Consider the following 6,000-nt stretch of genomic DNA (forward strand, 5'->3'; position numbering starts at 1 on the left):
TTGAAATTAATACAACTGTAAATCAAGAGGAAATGAATAAATCAGACTTCTATCATGAATATATGTCATAATACTGGACATATTAAAAAAACACATCCCTATACACCTACTGCTATGCACACATTTACCTCTGCACCTACACCTCTACCTTCATCTTCATGTCTGTGTGTGCATATCCATCTATCTGTCTGTATCTGTATTAGCAAGGGTATAAGGTAAGCACATAATATCCAATTCTAAAGAAAAAATTAATATATAAACCACAGCAATGGAGATTTAAGCATTTGTTTAGAAATACTATATATGTTTTATAAATATGCATATATGAATGCTCATTAGAAAACAGAATCGTGCTGTGCCCCAGGAGAACAGAGTAATGGAGAGAAAACAGGGAAAACTGATGAAAGGAACTGTGATTTTGTATGTTTTTCCTGACTTTATACATACATGTATGTGTAAATATATGAAGTGAGAAGATGATTAATGATAATAATTGGTAAATGAGGAGTGTATGCGTGTACTCGCTTAAGTAGCAAAAGTTTATATTTTAGGGATCCCTGGGTGGCGCAGCGGTTTGGCGCCTGCCTTTGGCCCAGGGCGTGATCCTGGAGTCCCGGGATCGAGTCCCACAGCATGGAGCCTGCTTCTCCCTCTGCATGTGTCTCTGCCTCTCTCTCTCTCTCTGTGACTATCATAAATAAATAAAAATTAAAAAAAAAAAGTTTATATTTTAAATATAGTCATAAAATAAGTAGAATTTGAAACATGAACTTTTGAGACAATTGATATAATTTTAATCTGTCCTCCATTCTTTAATAACCTCTGATATGTGATTATATCTCAATGGCAGGAATAAAAGAAGTTAATAATTTGGACATCTTAAAAATTAGAGACACCAATTATTTAATTGTCTCAAGATAGCTCTGTGTAAATTATCAAAACTATGCCATGTTTCAGTTTAATGCATTTTCTTGGCTTCTTGTATAATACTTTGAACAGTAGGAAAAAAATGCTTCAAAATTGATGTAATCATAGTTTCTTCTCTGACTCAATATATTCTCTTTCTCATGGGTACAATGCACCTTTATTCTGGATTTCATTTAATTTAATTTAGACAAAATTTAAATTTAAATTAACTCTTAATTTATGGGAGATCTGGATGGCTCAGTCAGTTAAGCATCTGCCTTCCGCTCAGGTCATGACTTCAGGGTCCTGGGATCCAGCCTGGGTCTGACTCCCAGCTCACCAGGGAGCCTGCTTCTCCCTCTGTCTCTGCAGCTCCCCCTCATTGCACTCTCTCTTTCTCTCTCTATCAAATAAATACATAAAGTCTTTTAAAAAAATTAAACTTTTATTTTAGGTTTTCTGGTTTAGGGATTGTTATTAAAACTGGTGAAATGAGATGCCTGGGTGGCTCAGTGGTTGAGTGTCTGCCCTCGGCCCAGGTCATGACCCTGGGGTCCCGGGATCGAGTCCCACGTCGTGCTCCCCGCAGGGAACCTGCTTCTCCCTCTGCCTGTGTCTCTGCCTCTCTCTCTCTCTCTCTCTCTCTGCATCTCTCATGAATAAATAAATACAATCTTTAAAAAATAAATAAAATTGGTGAAAGAGGGGCATCTGGGGGACTCAGCTGGTTAAGTAGTGGACTCTAGATTTCGACTCAAGTCATGATCCCATGGGTTCTGGGATCGAGCCCTATGTGGGCCTCTGCACCCGAGGGAAGCCTGCTTGAGATTCTCTCTCCCTCTGCCCTCCCCTGTGCTGGTGCATGTGCTTGTGCTCTCTCTTTCTCACTCTCAAACAGATAAATCGTTGAAAAGAAACTGATGAAAGAAAAAAGTAGGAGTGTTTTTCTTACACACGCAGACATTCTTATTCCAAGATGTGTCCAACATCTTTGCAGAAACTGTCACAGCCTCCTAGAATGCAGCTGGATTGATTCGGTCTGTCTCTCCACTTTACAGCAAGGGAGAACCGTGAGGAATTTAAAGGAAAAAGAAGTGAGGAGGGGGCGCTGCCGGTGAGTCTCAGGATAAATGGCCGAGTCACTGAAACCGAAGTAAATGATGAATTCTGTGCCTCACATCATTTCCATTTTAATCTGCCTGAATACAAATAAAACACTGAAATAGAACATGTTCTAGAGAATGTATATTTGGATATTTTATTTCTAGTCAGTCGACTTTCATTCTATTTATGGTTTAAAAATTCCAGCTGAAATATGAGGAGTGATGATATTAGCGAAGTGGTCACTAACTTGCTGATGAGGTACATTCTCGCGTTCTGCTGCTTCATTTGCAAACCCTGTAAAATGAATTCTGTTCTCTGACAGGTCACTTGTCATTCTTTCCCATTTTATTAGAATACAGAACACTTCAACTCAGCACCGGGAATAATGCAGCTATCTTATTTTACGTTACTTCTTGGTAGTTTATATGACAAAGATCTGATCTACTATGCATTTCAGTGTGTCACTATTTTAATGAGAAAGGGCTACCTCAAGAGCATTAATATAGTTGCAGGGAGTAATCGTGGGGCACTGGGTTTAAGTGGGGAGCCAAGAGATGTGACCTGAAACCGTAATATTACCACAGATCGGTAATCATATACGGTATACGCCATTCATCCTCAGATTTAATTTAAATCAGCAAGAGTGGAGCTTCATAAAATCACACTTTAGAGATAGGTGAGCTCCTATAATAACATAATATAATTCTTTCATTTAATAAATGGGAATTCTGAGATTTCCCTAAATGGATTTTAACCTTCTCAAGACCATTCACGTACCCATCCATGGTAGTATATTATAATGCACAATAATTTTTATTTTATAATATCTGTATTTATGTAATAGTACATTTAACAATAAAGTAAATCTAATCATATAATGCATTAGTTTTCTTAGGCCTTGAGGAGAGACTTTCCTTTGGGTGGGCTTCTTTTTTAAAAGTTTCAGCAGACACCCCACTGTGCAGGGAGCCTGATGTGGGCTCGATCCCAGGACCCTGAGATCTTGGCCTGAGCTAAAGGCAGACACTTAACCATCTGAGCCACTTAGGTGCCCCAGGGTAGGCTTTTTATCATTCTGAAAACAAATCTGAGAAGTCAAATTTCCAGTTAAGGTACAGGACATCCAGTTAAATTAAAATTTCAGATAATCAATGATTTATTTTAGAGTAATTATATCCTATATAATATTTGTAAGATATTGATGCAAAAAAAAATTTAGCCATATATCTGAAATTCAAATTTAGGGGCACCTGGGTTGCTCAGTTGGTTAAGCATCTAACTTCTGATTTTGACTCATGTTGTGATCTTGGGGTCGGGAGATGAGGCCCCGTGTCGGGCTCCAAAGGAGTCTGCTTAAGATTCTCTCTCTTCCTCTCCCTTTGCCCCTCCTCGCTCACACTCTCTAAAATAAAATAAAATAAATTTCAAATTTAACTGAGTATTTTTATAGTCTTAATCTGGCAACTGCAGTCCCAATCTTCAGCTACTTTTAGAACCTCAGACCATGAATAAAAATCTAATTCACAGGATAGTTTGTCAGTTTTTATTAGTTTATAGTTTCTTGTATATATATATTTTTAAAGATTTTACTTATTTATTCCTGAGAGACACAGAGAGAGAGGCAGAGACACAGGCAGAGGGAGAAGCAGGCTCCATGCAGGGAGCCCGACGTGGGACTCGATCCAAGGACCCCAGGATCACTCCCTGAACCAAAGGCAGATGCTCAACCATTGAGCCACTCCCAAGTTCCTTATATATTAGACTGACTAGCCCTTTGTTGGTTTTTGTATCATGAATATATGTCCCTTCATTATAACTTTTCTTCCATCTATTTTATGTTATGCTTGATGAAAAGAGACTCAGTTTGAATAGAGTCAAATTTCATTAGTCATTTATTTTATACTTAATAATATTTGTGTCTCATCCTTCTCTTTCCCAAAATCTAAAGAATTTACATGTATTTTCTATCAAATATTTGAAGCCTTAGTTCCTAAGATGAAAGTCATAATCCGCATGGCACTGGTTTCTGTATGAAGTGTGAGATAGAAATATCATTTTTCACTGTTACATAAAATAGCAATTTTTTCCCAGCTCGTCTCTCCACTGAAGTATCGTGCCACTTCCCTCACAGAGCCACAGACTCATATATGCACAGGGGTGACTGTAAGCTCTGTGTTTCATGCAAGTTTAGTTCTCCCAAAGGGAACCACCATACTCCCATATTTAAGCAGGACCTGAGACTAGAAATAAATACTTCCATCCAAAACCTTCACGTGACCTGAAGCATTTATCCAAGACAAACATTCTAGCAGGAGGTAGGAAAGGCTTCCTTCTATAGGGTAGCAAATGCAGTCAGACCTGGCTGAAGACTTAAAAAGAAGAGGAAATGAAGGAGATAAAGCAGCTTTGTTGAAATACAGTCATTTGGTCGTGTACATGTAAATAGCAGGTAGCGGACAAAATCATACCTTGCATGCTGTGTAATGTCATTCTTCACAGCTCCCGGGATGCCCATCAGCACTGTCACTTTCTGATCTGGGCTGAGGAAACAGTCACTTTGAATGAAAAATTATAAAAGATATCATTTGCTTCAATTTTGCAATCAAAATTTTGAGGAGGGAGATCCTGGTAGGCCAAAGACTTGATTGTTCTAGCAGCCAGGCTCTAGGCTTGAGCGGGAGAGATGTTAGAAGTCCGCACAATGAGATGTAGGATATGTGTGTGTGGAAAGTAGCCACTGGAAAAAGGAAAGGGAAAGTTCAATTTTGCACAGTGTGGTAAATGTGCTCCAAAATATCTGTTGCTGCTGGGTGTTGAGTCTGGAAGCAGGTGTTTCCTCATCGTCTTATCTTGCAAAAAACCCATGTCTGGTGGTGCAGATTGAGCAACTCAGCAGAATCAGCCATGCTGGAGGAGAGGAGGCACAGCCTTGATCTTTCTTATAAAATAAGCTTAAGAATGCAGGACTTATTTTGTCCCTCAAAAAAATAAGTAAGAAACTGTAATATACTAAAAAGTAAAATCTGTATATGTGGGGAGAAATCAGAGATATCATAAAATAATCCAGCTGCAGCAGTTGAGAGATTAAGCTGTCTCAATGGGTATTATGCATAAAGAAGGTAATGTTTACTTCTGGGATAAGAAATAATTTACAGATATCTTGCACTATTTTCCTGTGCTAACGAGTTTTAGAATCTGCCTTCAGATTTCAGGTAAAATTGATGCTCTGGAAGAAGACATACATGTTTAGACTCTCAAATGCTTAAGATCATACACCACAAATTAAAAGGAGAAAAAAAAGCACCATGAACCCCTACTGAGCACTGAATTTGGCTTTTTATTTATTTCAACTGCTTCAGGATTGCTTTTAATTGGAAGTTAACACTGAGGCAAAGAAGGCAGAATGAAACTCTTCAATCTTCATCATGAATCACTATGAACACCGATAACACAAGCAACAGAAAAGGGGAAAAAAAGAATACATAAATTGGACTTAACCAAATTTGAACTTTTATGTCTCAAAAAAATGCCATAAACAAAGTGAAGAGGCAACCCACAGAATGAGAGAAAATATGCGTGAATAATATGTCTGATAAGGGACTTATACCTAGAATATATTTAAAAAAAACATAATTCACTGGTAAAAACACAAACCAAAGGAATTGGTCAGACATGTCTCCCAATGTGACATACAAATAACCAACAAGCACATGAAAAGATGCTCAACATCATTAGTCAATAGACACAAATCAAAACCATTATGAGTTATCCCTTGACACCTACTAGGACAGGGGTAATAAAAAACACAGAAAATAAAAAATGCTGATGATGACATTAATGGTTGGCTGCAGGGTGGGGTTGAGAGAAGCAGGACATGGGCGTAGGATGATTTTGGGAGGGGGTGATGATGACAATGTTTTATAACTGTGGTAATGCTTACACAGCTCTATGAATATATGAAAAATTATTGAATTTACCCTTCAAATGGGT

General features: G+C 38.0%; 1 long non-coding RNA gene across 1 annotated transcript in view; it reads right to left on the reverse strand.

Annotated features, from left to right (window-relative positions):
* LOC144313070 (uncharacterized) overlaps positions 1–4,797 on the reverse strand; it is a 56,489-nt gene extending 51,692 nt beyond the window's left edge. Inside the window, exon 1 of the long non-coding RNA XR_013378790.1 lies at positions 4,479–4,797. This is a non-coding gene — a long non-coding RNA (uncharacterized LOC144313070). The remainder of the gene's footprint in view (positions 1–4,478) is intronic.
* Between the last annotated feature and the right edge of the window lie 1,203 nt (positions 4,798–6,000).

The sequence above is a fragment of the Canis aureus genome, chromosome 4 (assembly GCF_053574225.1).
Source record: "Canis aureus isolate CA01 chromosome 4, VMU_Caureus_v.1.0, whole genome shotgun sequence".
NCBI lineage: Eukaryota > Metazoa > Chordata > Mammalia > Carnivora > Canidae > Canis > Canis aureus.